Genomic DNA, 16,834 nt, shown 5'->3' on the forward strand with positions numbered 1-16,834 from the left:
AGTGCTAGAGACATAACTCACCATATGCTTGCATTCGGGGATCATTCAGACAGTGATGGCATTAGTTCTATGTGTGTGGTCATCCTTTGACACTTTTCCTAAATACATATTCTACCGCCAATCTCAGAGGAACTCCAGCTAGAGTGTGCCAGCTTCAAATTTTACAGCATTCACTGTTGGCATTAGAACCATGGAAGATGTTCATGCTGTGGTTTCTGACTACATTGCTGTTTCATTCTTAAAGAAGGGAGGCAAATGAAGAGATGGATGGCTAGATGACACAGTGGCTAAAGCACCAGGCCTGGAGTCAGGAAGATTCATCTTCTTGAGTTCAGATCCAGCCTCAGACACTTACTAGAGTTGTGACCCTGGGCAAGTCACTTAACCCTGTTTGCCTCAGTTTCCCCATCCGTAAAATGAGCTGAAGAAGGAAATGGCAAAGCACTCCAGTATCTTTGCCAAGAGAACCACAAACGGAATCATGAAGAGTTGGACACCACTGAAAATAACTGAACCACAAAAATAAAAAAGGATTAACCTAACCCTAGGATTAACCTGGATACTTATTTGATACTCTTGGCTCTATGATGAACTAGCTGGATGTATACTGGGCAAATCATTTCATTTCTCCAGGCCTCAGTTTCCTCACTTGTAAAATGAGTGTATGGATATCTTGAGCAAGACATAGGAGATCATTTGGGCACAGGTGATGTTGTCATCAGGAAGCAATTTTGAATTCATGTACATATCAATTCATTGTGTTGGAATGAAACCTTTGATTTGAATATAGCTCTGCAATGAGTTTTATTCAAAAGAAAAAGTATAGGTAGGAAGTGGTGTGACTAGTAACATATATATGGATATATATTTATTAAGACTCTACTAGATATGTATCTCTATATACATGTATATGTATACACATACACATAATTCTCATGTGAGGAAATTCAGAAGTCAGAGAGAGAAAGCATGGTATATATATTTGGTAGAAGTACAATGAAGGCTGAAATGGAAGTGATAATATTGTCAGAGATCACAGGTCAGAAAAAGGAAATAGAGAGGAAGTTTGGGGAATAGATCACAAGTCCAGTACAAAGCTACACTAGAACAGCAGGGGGTATTTAAAATATCCAAACAACCACTAAACCTCTCTCTGTCTTTTTCCCTTTATGTCTCTGTTCATCTCTCTGTATCTCTCTGTTTCTCAGTCTTCTTCCTCTCCCCTACCCCTCTTATCCCACTCTGTCTCCCCCTCCGAAATTCACCTCAATTATAACATCCTCCTTCAAAAGGTCAAAGAACCAACAGGGGAAAAGCTACATCTGACTTTCACTAACATAAAGTGGCTGTTGGAATCAAAAGGCATAGAATCTTGAGAAAAACTGTAGTTTGTAGCCTAGAGTTTGTGATAGAAAAGGAAAGTCAAGGAGAACAGATGTTAAAGGCTACAGAGAAATAATAAATGGGAGCCCATGGTCTAAATTTCTGAAGATATGTGCTGCAGATTGAAACAAGGGCAGATAAAAAGGTAATTGCAAAACTATAAAACAGTACTGCAAGTATAGGCAGGACTGATAAATCTTAAAGTGAGCTAGGATTGGTAAGTAAAGGGTTTTCTTTGTTTTAAGCTACATTGGGGAAAAACATGAGAATTAGAGAAGGGATAGGACAGCTACTCAGAGTGGATAGACAAAAAGGAAACAGCAATACTCTACTGGTTTTTTTTTCTATCAAGAAGAGCAGTTTTTTAGCCTGGTAAAGAATGTTAGCAAAATGGCTACTAGGGAATTCATACAAAAATACATAAGCAGATTCTAATAAAGTTTACAGCTACCTCTGATAAATGAAAACGATCTGGCCTAGATGAACTCAACTTCTGAAAGAACTGGTGGATGTAACTGCTAAGTGACTCTCAGTGAGATCAGAAAGTTTGTTGAGAATGTGAGAGGTATTACAGGATTACAGATGGGCAATTGTCCTAATAAGAGAATGGAATATCCCACTGAATGTGACTTTGATTCCTGGCAAAATTCTAGAAAGTATTATTATTAAAGAGATGGCTAGTAAATATCTAGAAAAGGAAATTATGGTCACAAAAATACATAAAAATCAGGTCATGCCAGCTCTACTTTTTCTTTTTCTTTGTTTTTTCTTTTCTGGAGCTACTAAAATGGTAGGTAGTTGTTTGTCCTTCATCCTCAAAGAGGACCATGACCACAGGAAGATGATATGGAGTGCTGTGAAGGTAGGATTTACCAGATTTGATAAAGGATTGAAAGAGAAGGAAAAAGTCAAGGATAGTTCCAAGGTTGTGAAACTGAGTCATGTTAAAGACAGTGGCTCCATTCAGAGAAATAGGCATTATAGAGGATGGATGGTTTGGGCAGAAATATGATGAGTTGTTTCGGGTATGTTGAGTTTGAGGTAGAGTGTGAGATCATTTCCAGAGAGAGACATTTAAGGGATGCATCAGAAGAGGATAGTTAGATTTTGGAGTCCTCCATCTAGAAATTTTAGGGCAGCTAGGCAGTCCAGTGGACAGAGTGCTGGCTGGGGGTCAGGAAGATTCCTCTTCCTGAGTTCAAATCTGGCCTCAAATATTCACTAGCTGGGTGACCCAGGTTAAGTCACATGACCCTGTTTGCCTCAATTTTCTCATTTGTAAAAATGGGCTGCAGAAGGAAATGCACTCCAGTATTTTTTCCAAGAAAACCCCAAGCAAACTCAAGAAGAGTAAGACAAACTGAAAAACAATCAATATACAAACCTAGAGATTTCAGTGGAACCCACATGCACTGATTAGATCACTTGGGAGTATGAAGAAAAGAAGGCCTAGGACAGAGCTTTGAAAAACACCCTCACTTCATGAGTGGAAAAAGGCTTAAGAATAGAAAAAAAAACTGATAATAAGTGGTTAGGGATAGGGACAGGGAAACCAAAAGACAACAGTGTCACAAAAGCCAGAAGAGCGTTCAGGTTCAGCTACAGAGAAGTCAAGTAGGATGAAGACTAAGAAAAGTCCATTAGATTTCAAATCTAAAAGATAGCTAAGAAAAGATTGGAGATTTTGGTTATAGTCAAGAGGAGGGACTAAAAATTAAATTGCAAAGAAAGGAAAAGTGGGAGGAATATGAAAAAATGGAAAAAATAAGTCATGATAGTACTTTCTGGGAATTTGATTGTGAAAGTGAAAGAGACATGATTGTCTTTCATGCCTAGTGAAATAAGGGCAGACTTAGGATGGAATGAGGGACCCAGAATTGTGTGTTAGGTATATTTTGGGATATTTTGGATACTTCCAACACAATAAGAAATAAAAATCCCCAGAAGTCGTGGAGTCCTTCATCTAGGAATTGCTTTATGTAGTAATGTTTGTAGATGCCCATACTTTGGCACTCATGAGAATTTTCTGACATTGAAATAGCATATTAAGGTTTAAAAAGTGTTTTGCATAAGTTAACCTATATGGTTATTATGATTTTACTCTGGCTATTATTTCCATTTTACAGATGAAAGAGCTGATCATGACTTGTTCATGGTCACGAAGCTAAGAAATGTCAGAGCTGGGATACAAACCCAACACTGTTGACGCCAAGCCTAGCATACTTTCTGTGTGTTGGCACAATAAATACTTCCCACCAAACCTCACAAGTTATATTCACATGTCCATTTAGCTTTGACCCTACAGTTATGTCCCAATAAACAAACAGCCCCTTTACCTCTCTACAAAGTCTATCCCCTGAAAATAGTGAAGCCAAATAATAAAAATTGTGTAGTCCTTTGAGATTTGGAAAGAACTTTACCTTTGTAATACCATTTAATACAGAACCACCTAGATTAGTGATAGTACTAGTCAATTTCCACTCTGTGATTTGTTCTTTTCTAACAAAAACGAAGGGTGACTATTATAAGCCAGCAGAATGATGCCATGGTTTTCCATTGTATTTGACAAGAGTTTTGTTGTTTTTTAATGTCATTATTTACATTCTTGTATTTAGATATTTTATTCTTTATTACTTAGATATTCATTGGCTCTGCCTTCTTCAGTTCTTTTCATTTCATACAAATCTTCGGATCTTTCTCTAAATTCTTCATATTTGTAATTTCTTATACTGTTATTTCATTACATTCAAATACCATGGTTTGTTTCACTGCACCTCAGTCACTGGGCACATTTTTTCCCCTAGCTTTTGGTTGTCACAAATAATGATGTTATAAATACTTTTGTTCATTTGAGTCTTATTTTCACTAACCTCCTTGGGATATAATCCCAAAAGTGGGATTTCTGGGTCACTGAGTATGAACAATTTAGTAATTTTTCTTATATAATTCCAAATTATGTTCAAGAACTATTGAACCATCAACTCTACCAGCACTGAATGCCTTTTTTCCCCACAGCCTCTCCAACACTGAATTTTCCCATATTTCATAGTTTTATTTTGCTGATTTCATGGGTGTGACTTTTAAATAACATCAGGATTGTTTTTTGTTATAATTTGTATTTCTACTTCTTAGAGACTTTGAACATTTTTTCAAATGATTGTTGCAAGTTATAAGAAGCACATTCTTATAATATCTTCAAAATTCTAAAACCAGCTAGGTGGCATAACAGATAAAGCATTGGACTAGAAGTTAGAAAGGCTCAAGTCCCAAAGCAACTTTCAATACTTATTTTCTATGTGACCTTGGACATGACTCTTCACCTCTCAGCCTCAGTTTCTTTATCTGTAAAATTGAAAACCAAATGAAATAACATGTAATGTACTTTGTAAACTTTAAAGAGCTATGTAAATGCTAGTTATTATTACTTTATATACGTTATTTTATTTTATCCTCAGAAGAACCTGATAAGGTAGAAGCTGTAATCATCCCCACCAACTGACAGCCTCCTTTTGCATATGGTAAATATTTGTTGATTTCACTTAAATTTTCAGTTTTCTTGGTAGATTAATTCTTTCTTTAAATTTTTTGTATCCTCAGCGTTTAGTACAGTGCCTGGCACATAGTAGGTGCTTAATAAATGTTTACTGAGTTAAGGACAACTAAGGAATGATTTTTTTGCAGAGGTTAGACTTTAGCTGAAACTTGAAGGAAGCTAAGAGAGCTAGGATGCATAGAGGAGGAGAAATTCCAGGAGTTGAGGATAGCCAATGAAAATTCAGGGAATAAGGATGAGCGTCATGTATGAGAAAGAACAAGGAGGTTAATGTCACTCGATCACAGAGCATGTGGAGGGGAATGTTGCAAGAATATCTCTAAGAAATCTAGAACAGCAAGAGGTGGGCAGGTTAGAAAGGAATTTAAAAGCCAAGCAGAAGATTTAATATTTGGGAGTCATTGGAGTCGAGTGAATGGAGAAGGGTGATATGGTCAGACCTGCATTTAGGAAAGATGAATTTGACAGAAGAGGAGAGGATGGATTGGAGTTGGGAGAAGCTTGAGGCAGGGAGACCAACCAGCAGGCTATCGTAATAGCACAGGTATAAGGGAAGTTTCACTATTAAAGGAGAGAAGGGGGCAAATACAAGAGATCTTATGAAGGTAGAAATGATAGGATTTGACAACTGATTGGACATGGTGTGTGTATGTGTGAGATAGTGAGAGAGTGAGTTGATTATGTCCTTATGCTACTAATCTGGATGTCTCCCTATTCACTCATTTTCTATTTCTTTTGGTGATTCATCTTCCATATCACAATTCTTAACTGTGCAAGTACCCCAAAGCTTTATCCTGAATCTTTTTATCTTCTTTCTCTTCCCACTCTCACTTGGGGACCTCATCAACACTCATGGGTTTAATTATTATCTCTATGTAGGTGAGCCCCAAATCCATAAATCTAACTTCAATATCTCTCCTCAACTCCAGTCATGAAGTTATAACTGTCTATTGTATATTTCAAATTGGGTGCCCACTAGGAATCTTAAATTCATTATGTCCAAAACTGTACTCGTTACCTTTTTTCCTCAGACACACCTCTTTCTGAATGTGCCTATGTCTATCAAGGGAATTGATATCCTTCCAGTCTCCAAGGTTCACAACTTTGACATTGCTCTTGATTTCTCAGGGATCATTTAATTTTTGTTTTTGTATCTCCTAGCACATAGTAAGCAATTATCTATGTGGCCCTGGACACGACACAACTTCTCTCAGGCTTGATGGATTTGTTGACTGATTGAAAATCAAGATTAGTTTTTCATTCTCATACCTCCCATATCCAATTGTTTGCCAAATCTTGCCATTTCTACTTCCATAATACTTCTTGCAACTACCCCTTTCCTCTCTATTCACACAGCCTTAGTCCTAGGTCAAGCCTCATTTCTTTTTGTCTGAACTACTGCAAGTCTTCTAATTGGTCTTTCTCCATTTAGCTGCCAAACTGATTGTCCTAAAGTGCAGATTTGATCATGTCACTTCCCTGTCTACTCAGCAAATCCCAGTGGCTACCTATTACCTTAAGATCAAAAAGAAGCTCCACCATTTGCTTCCAAAACCCTTTCTAACATGGCCCTGACTTTCTTAGACTCTATAGTCCAGACAAATTGGCTTTCTTGATGTTCCTCACACACAACATTTCATCTCTGTTTGTATTGGTCCCTTGCTTGGAAAGCACTCCCACCTTACCCCAACATGTTAGAATGCCTTGTTTCTTTCAAAAGCGTAAGGTCCACATTCAAAATGAAGCCTTTTCTGATACTCTCTATTTATTTATGTAAATATTGTCTCTTCCACTAGAATATAGGCTCCTTGAGAGAAGGAAATGTTTTGATCTTTGTATGACTCAAAACTAGAAAGGAATCTGGCATATGATAATATTGGTCAGTTGTTTCTGTCTTGTCTAATTCTTCATGAACCCATTTGGGGTTTTCTTGGCAAAGATACTTGCCATTTCTTTCTCCAGTTCATTTTTACAGATGAGAAAACTCAGGTAAACAGGGTCAAGTGACTTGCCCAGGGCCACTCAGCTACTCGCTGAGGCTAGATTTGAACTCAGATCTTCCTGACTCTAGAATTGGTACTCTATGCACCGTGTCACTCAACTAATATATGCTTCTTGGTTGACTAATTAAAAGTTTATCATCTTGCTTCCTTTATTTTTTTTTTTACTATATTTATTAATTTAATTTCTTCTTCTTGGCTTTTACTTTAGCAACACTAGTTCTAGCTAGTATTTTTAACACCACATAAAAAAAGAAGAAGAACCACTAAGCCATCCTTACTTTATCCATAATTTTATTTGGAAAGTTTCTAGTATTTTTCTATTACAAATAATAGTAGCTACTGAAGTTAAATACTATTTAAAAATTAAGGAACATTCTCTTATTTCCTTTTTATTATCTTTTTTTTATTGACTTGTTCTGCACCTATTAATGTAAACACTTGACTTTTTCATGTTTTAATTTGTTTGATGAATTATAACAGCTTTGCTAATGTTGAACCATCCTTACAATACTGATATAACTCCAACCTGGTGATAGAGAGTAATGTTTTGGATATGTTTCTTTATTCCATTTGATTGTATTTTTTTCCCCAAAATTTGAGCATCAATATTAATTAGTGGTGTTGATCTATAGATTTCTTTCTTTGTCTTCTCTCTCCCTGGTTTTGGTATCAGGACCATGTATGTCTCATAAAAGTTTGATAAGGAAGATACTTCCTTTTGTTGTTCTTTTAAAAGCCAATTTATGTAGCATAAGGATATTTTTTCTTTAAATGGCAGAATTTACTTGTGAATCTACCTGGGTCTAATGAGGTTTGCTTTATTTCCTTTTTCTCTGAAAGTTCATTTATGACTTGCTCTGTTTTGCTCCTTGAGATCATTGTTTAGATTCTCTTTCCTGTTGTGCCTGACACATTGTAAACACTTCTTAAGTGTTTGTTTACTGACAGTTTGAGTAGTTTATGTTTTGGTAAATATTTATTGATTTCACTTAAATTATCAGTTTTCTTGGTAGATGAATAAGTATAATATTTTGGGATAATTTTTTTTAAAAGTTTCTATTTGTAATTAATTTTCCTTTTTATTTTTTTATATAGACATTTTGATTTTTACCCCAGTTTTTAAAAAATCAAAATAGCTAATGGCTTATCAATTTTGTTGGTCTTTCCAAAAATGTTCTTTTTGCTAGCTAAGTAGTTATTTAGGATTTAATTTCAGCTTTTGTGATTATTTTATGCTGATTTTCTAGTTTATATTTTATTTCATGCTATATTCCTTAGTTTTTTCTTTCTTTTACTTCTATGTGTTAGGATATTGAAATTTTGCTCTGCATTCCAGAAATTCTACTTTGTTTTCTGATTGTTATTTTCATATAATTATTATGGTTTCTATAATATTAACTTTGACCAGTATATTTTAGACTCCCCTTTAATCTATCTCTTTGATTCATATTTTCATTATTTGTTTTTTTTTTTTTTACTGAGCCATGGTCTATAAATAGAGATAGCATTTCATAGAGGTTAGGGTGCTGGTCTTGAAGTTAGGAAAACTCAAGTTAAAATCCTATCTCTGACATTAACCATGTGACTCTGGTCAATTGACATAATCCCCACCTTCCTTAGGCATTTCCCTAAAATTGGTCATTTATAGATTATAATGTGTAGTGACAGAGGAAGTTTACTGGGAGTTTCCTATGCTAATGAAGCAAAGATATCATGAATGTTTGTGGTGGCATGCAAAGGATTCATTAAATTTGGGGGCATTTATTTACAAGTTCTTTATAGCCTGGCATGTTATGTTTTATAAAGCTTCCATTGATACTGAAATGTAAGGATATACTTTGAGATTCCCATTTAATAATCACTATAGATCATTTTATCTAATTTTCCCCAAATTGTGTTTAGATCCATAACTTCTTTTAATCTATTAGAACTATTTAAGCCTGAAAGAAGTAAATGAAAGTATCCTACAATTATTGTCTTGTGATCTATATCTTTTTGCAACTCACTTAGATTTTCTTTTTAGTATTAGATATGCCACTCTATGCATATACACACACATCATTCCTTTAACCACAAAGCATAATTCAATTTTGAAAACTCTTCTCAACTCTGATTTTTTCAAAAGGAATGCTTGGAAGTTATTTGATCTGTTAAACATCGGTGCTTTTTTTTGTACAAATGTGCTCAACTTTGTAGGATTAGTGCAAGCTGATTTTCTTTTCTTTTAAAAGTATATGGTATTGTAGCCTCTTTTCCATCTCTCCTTATCAATGATTAATCTCATGATGAAACATCTTTTGGTAAATGAGCTGTCTCTTGGTTACTTGAAAGACTTTTCCTTTGAACGTTAAGCTCCAGAACTTCCAGGAGGTGAGGATAGTCAACGAAAATGAAAGGGACAGGGAGGAGCAAAGAAGTCACTGTCACTATATCACAGAGTATGTGGAAGGGAATGTGTAGGAGTATCTGTGAAAAGTCTAGAAAGGTAGAAAAGGGACAGGTTATGAATGAATGACTTTAGAAGCCAAATAGAAGATTTTAAATTTGATCTTGAGGTAACAGAGAATCATTGGAGCTGAATGAATGGAGATAGGTGATGTGGTCAGACCTGAATTTCTATATTTTTAGGAATTATATTTCTGGATGAGTTAAACCAAGAGTTTCTTTCTGCTAGCATTTCGTGATATATCAAGCTACCCTGTGAGGCTTAGGTTTCCAGGTAATTTTCTCATGCAACTTCCTGAAATATAACAATCAGGGATTTTGTTTAATCATATTTATCTGTTAGGCTAATAATTCCTACAATTGCTTTCCTGTGCTCCATCTTAAAGGTCTTTGTTTGGTAGAAACTTCACATCTGACAATTCTACCAACTCAGGGTTTTGCTTTAATATCTCAATACATTTATGCAGTTTTGAGTTCTTGTCTTCCATTCATTTCTAAGTGTCCATTTCTTTGTTAAAATTTGTAAACTTCTGTTATGAAACATCAACTTTATTGTCTTCTTTTAAAAATTATTTTATTTTTTAATTATCAAATTCCTCTATTTTACAATTTTTTAAATGAACAAATTCTTCCTTTCTTTTCATCTCACATCCCTTCACCTGTTAAAAGGAAGAGGAAATAAAGGAGAAGGAAGAAGGAACTATTATGTTACATAAGCACAGTCTAAGCATAGCAAAACATATTCTCCACATTGGTCATGTTTAATCTTCTTTAAGGACTTTACTTTCCCTTCTTTTTCTTTTTCCCATTTTTTTCAACAATTGTGAGGGTTTTGTGATGGTTTCATTCTAATTTGTGGTAATCTATTTATAGTTGTTACAATGTTATTTCCTTTTTCTTGCGTTTTTTTTCTCCTTTCATTCCTTTACCCCACTAAATTTCTTCATTGTATTAAGAACTCTTTTGGTTTATTCATTTCTTTGATCCCTGGGATTTTCCTGGTGAACATTTTTTCTTTTTTAATTACCATATTTTTATGTTGTTATTTTGCTTTGTTTCATTTATTTCTTGATGTTTTGAGATGATGCAGGGGAACTGGGCTTAGACATATTCAGATATCTTGCAGGAACCCATTTTCAATGTAACACTAATTCTTAGACTATTTTCCAATAGATTTAGCACTATGAATTCAAGTAATACACAGAGCAACCCCCACACACACAATCTGTATTTTGTAAAACCTCCCAGATAGATGCATGTTATGATGCATACCTAAGCACTAGCAGGTGGGGAGAGGGGAGAAAGAATTAAAACAGGGGCAAAAGAGACAGATCAAGACATGCTTGACATAAAAACACAACATCACTGTGCTAAGCATCAAGGCTAAATTATAGGTCATGCTCCAGGATATTTATGGAATTTATGGTTTGTGATGCTTTTTTTGGACCAATAATAGGTGTTTGTATGCTTGTCTTCCTATAATACTAGCAATATTGACTATGTCCATCTTTCATCATTCTTGCCAATTTGATGTAGTTAAAGTGAAACTCTGCCGTTGTTTTAATTTGCATTTCTTTTTTTCTCTCTGATATAGATTGACAACTTGTGTATAATCTGAAATCATAGGAATTTGTCTGAGATACTAAGAATTTATTGAAGATTTAGTGACTTGATTACGGAGCTGATATGCCAGACTTGAATGAAGACCTACCTGACTCCAAGGCTGACCCCTCTCTATCACACAATACTACCTCTTGTGTCTCTTATTAATAGTATTGCTTTACATTGTTTCTGATAGTTTGTATTTATTCTTTCAATAACTATTCATCAGTTTTGACCTCTTAATAATTGCAACTGCATCTAGGTCTTGTATATTTATGTCAGAACCGATATATTTGAATATTAAAATTTATCAGAGTGATTTGATGCAAAGAAAGTTTCTCTTCTGCATTGTTTTTGTTTATGCAAAATCTTTTACATTTTGTCTAATTCTATCACAATGGCAAGGCTAGTCCATAGGGGTTGTGAATCTGTACCCATCCCTGTTTCTTACTTACCTTTGTGATTTGCCTAGATTCAGTTCCAGTAGGTGCTCCATTTTTTTTGGTTCTGATGTAAAGGTCCCTGAGTACAAACATGAATCATATATAGATTTGTATAGAATCAAGAATGTTTTGTTCCCACATAGAAAAAGGCATGCTAAGCAATAAATAATCATAAAGTTATTATAACAGTATCTATTAACTTTCTACTATTCATATAATCAATGAGAGGCTAATAGTCACACTTCATTTGAGATATTTACATATAGGTTCTTTACAAGGATTATTGATTATCCATTTTACATGCTCATCTCTATTATACAATACGTACAATGTCCACATGGGCTCTTTCCTTTCAGTGGCCTTTCTCTCTGTGGACAACTCTTTCTCCATGAGCCTATTTTGGCTGCTGTGGCTACAACAAGTGCTCTGCCTGATGTTACCTTGATACTTTGGATGCCCAGGAAAAAGAAGGTGTCAGTTGTTGTTTGAGTTCTCATATGGAAATTTGTATCACAGGAAAGATGATACAAAGAGGAACAGGTTTGCAATGACGGAGACGGACTATAGACACCCCTGTCCCCCAACATAACTCTGTAGGCAGCTCGGAGAGGCACTGTTACATTTTGAAACCATCAGTAAGAACAGAGCTAAAGGGAAGGAATTGTAGCTCTAGTATATCCATGGATTTCTTGCTTGGTTGTCAATTTAAGGTTGTTTCATCACCACTAGGTATGAATCTTGGAGCTGTTATGGCTGACATGCTCAGAAGTGGGAGGCTAAGAAGGGTCCCTATATTACACATGTTCATTCTAAGTTTCCATTGCCTTAATAGGACTCTACCTATTATACTTTATACATGCATGTTTATACATACGTATATACACGTATATATTTACATATTTATACACAAACACAGAAGACATATTGAAGGAATATTAACCTTTCCTGACATTCATTATATATCTCATACACTAAACAAATGTCACAAAGAGGAAAAAAAAGACATTATGACAAAAGAATCACAAGGAGGTTCAACCTTCTAGGTTCTTACCCATTAGCTAATTTCTACTTCCTCTATTTCTTGATTTTAAAAATCTTGGCATTCCTTTTAATAGCTTTTTGCTTGGATGAAGAGGAAGATAAGAATTGTAAATTTTGTTTTTCTTTTGGGATTCCATCCCCCACATCTCCTTTAAACTATTTCTCTAAATTGATAGCGTGTCTATAGATGACAACATCCCAGTGCTAAATATCACCAGTCTAGAAATTTGACTGAATCCAATTAAAAATCTTATTAAGTGCCTACTATGTGCACAATTCTATATTAGGCACTCCAGGAAATCCTCAAATTATTTTTGTCCTGGGCATCACGGTGATACCCAGTAATAGATTATCAACTATATCATCTCAAGTCTTGGATAATTTGGATCCTTTCTTTTCTTTTCCTTATTGGATAGCATTGTTCTTATACTTAACTGGTTATATTTCTCCATTTTCTCTCCCCCCAGATCACCACCATCATCATCAGCTGATATTTATAAATTACTGAGGTTTGCAAAGCACTTTATACAGTTCTCTCCTTTCATAACTTTTAGCACCTCTATGAGGTAGGTGCTATTGTATCACCCCTACTTTACAGATGAGGAAGCTGAAATCAGAAGAATGAGTATCTGAGGCAGAACTCAAACCCAGATCTTTATGATTCCCATCTCTTTATTCACCTACCTTTTGATTTCTTTGTCAGCAAGACTGGAAGCTGACCCACAGTAGGACTCCTTAGTGGCTTTTAATCTCCACATTCACACAACTTAACATCTCATTAGGGTTTGGTTAGAGGGTAGCTTTTGTCCCACTATGAAAGGAGCTGTGGTGCTTCTCAATTATTAATAGCAAGCTAAAGATTAAAACATGCTGTGAAGGAAGTGGCATCCCAAAATCAATAATAAAAGGAAATTAAATCTTTGGAATATTATAATGAAATCAAAGCAAATGGGAAAGGCAGATTAAAATTTTGGTTCTTTCAGTGCTTCCTCCAGACTAGGTTTGGTGAAATAGCTGGGAAGTGTGAAGGGTGACTTCCAGAAGACTCTCAGTGACACATCATTAGATGTGCTTTTACATTAGGCAGTATGGATGAGGGAACATTCTGTCCTCTTCTGAACATTCCTCTGTTCACTACAGTCATTACTCATCCACCACAACCTCACTTGTACTAACGGTCTCCTCCAGCCTCCAGCTGTCAATGCATGGAGCAGACAGGAAGAGGAAACCGTGATTCCCAAAGATGTTGATGAGAAGGCAGAGCTGGCATTTCTCAGAAACTTACTGCTTCTCTAGGCTGCCTTGTGAAATACTGTAGTACAGAAGAAAGCTAGTATTTAGCATTAATATTGTGCTTTAAGATTGACAAAGCACATTACAAACATTATTTTATTTTATCCCCACAATAATCCTGGAAAGTATGTGCTGTTTTTATCCCTATTTTATAAGTAAGGAAATTAAGGTAGACAGAGGTTAAATGACTTTTCCTGGATCACACAGCTAGCAAAGTATCTGAGGCTAGATTGGAATTCAGAATTCCCTGAATCAAAGGCCAGCATTCTTTCTGCCTCTGGCTCCAAAGTCAGAGGACCTGAGTTCAGGTTCAAACCCTGTCTCTGGTACATGTTGTTTGCACAACCTTGGGTACAAGTCACTTAACTTTTCTGAACTCAGTTCCTTCATCTCTAAAATGATGGCACTGGACAGGATGCTCTAGAGGACCTTCAGCTCTCAATCTATAGTCCTCCGATTTATTCACTGTCTTTCTCACTTGCCCTAAGAGTACGAACAACTCTAGCATTTTAACATTCTCATTTTTCCAAGGCTGTCATCTATCCTTGCCTTTTCGGGTCCACAGGGAAATTCTAATGATGAGGAAAAAAGGGGGTTTTCTTTTGTTTGTTCTGCATGTATTGGATATGGTTAATTCACATTAATAACAAAATAAATGCCATAGAACCAATTGTAACATTGAAAATGTTAATCACATTATGTTTAACTGACGTGTCACTTCAGTGAGGTAGTTCATTTACTTCAGTTCCTGCTATAGCTAAAAGCGTAATTTTTTAAACAATAGATGCATGAAGTGCGTTTTTTGAAGGTGTAAAAAGAAAAGTATCAGGTGTATTATTAAATGGAGGGTCAAGGAAGTGTAGAAATAACAAAGGATTCTCACTATCTCCCTGACTCTTCTCATAGTTTAAAAAAATCATTCCTGTGATTTCATTAGTGTAAGGAACTCCCAGTAAGGAAATTTTCCCTATCAAGGCAGACTGGCAACTCATCTAGTTTATGGTCTTACAGAGTTGCCTGGGGGGCATTGAGAGGCCAAGTGACTTGCCCAGAGTAGTATAGCCAAATGTATCTATCTTGATCCCATCTTCGAGATTCTAAGGCTGGCTCTTCAGAAACTAGAACATGCTACTTTTCTTATGATCACAGAATTTCCAGCTTTAAAAGCCTTTAAAGATGAATTTTTCCAACCCTCACTTTCTCCTAAGAGGGAGAATGATTTGATGACCCCATAGTTCCTATAACTTGTCGTCATCCATTTCTGAAAAAATGTGTAGTCATTTAATTTTGATTAGATAAAATTTAAAGGCTCTTGCACAAACAAAATATATAGTCTTTCAGACCTTAAACCCTTTCAGTGGTGGCCAGAGTCAGAGTCAGAACCTACACTGTGCTAAGCTCTGGCCAGGAAGCAACATTTGGGAAGGATGTTTTGGGAACTGGTCACATAAAGAGGACTTGTGGTTCTTTCTTTTTCAACTACCTTATTCTTATCCTGGATTTTTTACTCTATGAATACTTCTATTTTGCCTGAGCAAATATCTTTTCTTACCATTCTACACCCAGGCTCAACCCTGTGAGATAGTACAAATCCTTATTTGCAAGCCAAGGGGATTGCAAAAAAAAGATGTAGAAAAGTGGTTAACTTTGACCCTGTCTCTGGATCAGGACTGGGGCTGAGTGCTAAATCCAGCCCTGCTGAATTCCTGGATTATTACTCTAGCATAAGAAGAACAAGCTTCCTATGAATGATGATCCATAACAAACAAATACATGCGTTTGGGTAGACTTTTTATGGCCGAAGAGCATCAGTCATGAGCCTCGTGGTATGGCAGTAGTGGTAGAGGTGATGATGTTTGGCTTGTTTAGATTCAGAATTTCTTCTTGCAAAGGTGAAATTTTAGAAAATAAATTGCTTTCTGTGTATTAATTTCCCACAGACTTCCTGAGAAGTTGAAAACGTCTGTGGCCACTCTGTCTATTCAATCAAGGGCCTATACTGTGCAAAGCTACTGAAATTAACCTTCATTTCCATCACACACATCTGACTTTTCTACAATTAGTTACCAAACAGAATAGGAAAAGGGAAGCAAATTCATTCCAGAAGAAGGATTCCTCCCTCCTACAGACCTGGCTTTTAATGATATAGAGACATACAGTCAAGATTGTCAGGACTTAGTTATAAATTTTTTTTTGCATGGAGGGAATAAGCATTTATTAAGTACCTACTATGTGCCAGACACCACATTGACTTACAAATGTTATGTAATACATGATTAATGGTTTAAAAACCTTCCATAATCAGTCCCTAAGTACTATGGGAGTGCTGCTTTATTAACCAAGATGTGTAATTAAATCTATTAGTGAATTCCTCTTTCCCCTATCTTTATCAGTACTTTGTGAAAATGATCTATACATGTATAAAGGATATTCTTGACAAAAATTTAAGAACGGAACAGGAAGGCTCATAAATATTTTTGTCATCAGTTTATTCATGGAAATATGAATGAAAACAATCAAAACTTTCAAAAAGGTTATTCATTCATATCCAAAGACTAAAATGTGTTCCTGTTTGTGTATCTGATACTTTATTTCGTTTTATTTTGTCTTACATTTTGCTGATCCTAACCATCTATCTCTCAATCCTTTGGATAATTTTAAAACAGTAGAAAGAATGGATTCCGGTTCTGCTCTTTGCTCTGCAATTTGGGGCAAGTTGCTTAAACTCTCTTGGCCCCTGTTTTCTTATCTGTAAAATGAAAGGTTTGGACTGGATGACGCTTCAGAATTGTTCTTTCATTAGGGACTTCAGAGGAGGGAAAGGAAGCAGCAGAGAGGAGAGAGAAGGTGTACATCTGCAATATAACAGAGACTCTCTACTTTTACTTTCCAGTCTCATTTGCTAACAAATATACTAATCCTCATTTTTCTAGAAGATTGACTCTTTGATTACCGTTGATTAAAGATTCATAGAGCACTGAGTTTGTAGGGAGAGGGTCTGGGTTCAAATCTTGCCTTTGATAGTGCCTGGAAAAACTTGGAGAAATTGCAACCTTCTCAGGCCTCAGATT

At 35.7% G+C, this 16,834-nt stretch overlaps 1 long non-coding RNA gene across 2 annotated transcripts in view; it reads right to left on the reverse strand.

Annotated features, from left to right (window-relative positions):
- LOC140509520 (uncharacterized) overlaps positions 1-16,834 on the reverse strand; it is a 64,444-nt gene that overhangs the window by 4,126 nt on the left and 43,484 nt on the right. The window contains exon 3 of one of the 2 annotated variants that reach the window (XR_011968800.1): positions 11,442-11,493. This is a non-coding gene — a long non-coding RNA (uncharacterized lncRNA). Of the gene's footprint in view, positions 1-11,441; positions 11,509-16,834 lie in introns of both variants that reach the window. The other variant, XR_011968799.1, reaches the window with a different exon arrangement.

The sequence above is a fragment of the Notamacropus eugenii genome, chromosome 1, assembly GCF_028372415.1.
Source record: "Notamacropus eugenii isolate mMacEug1 chromosome 1, mMacEug1.pri_v2, whole genome shotgun sequence".
Classification (NCBI taxonomy): Eukaryota; Metazoa; Chordata; class Mammalia; order Diprotodontia; family Macropodidae; genus Notamacropus; species Notamacropus eugenii.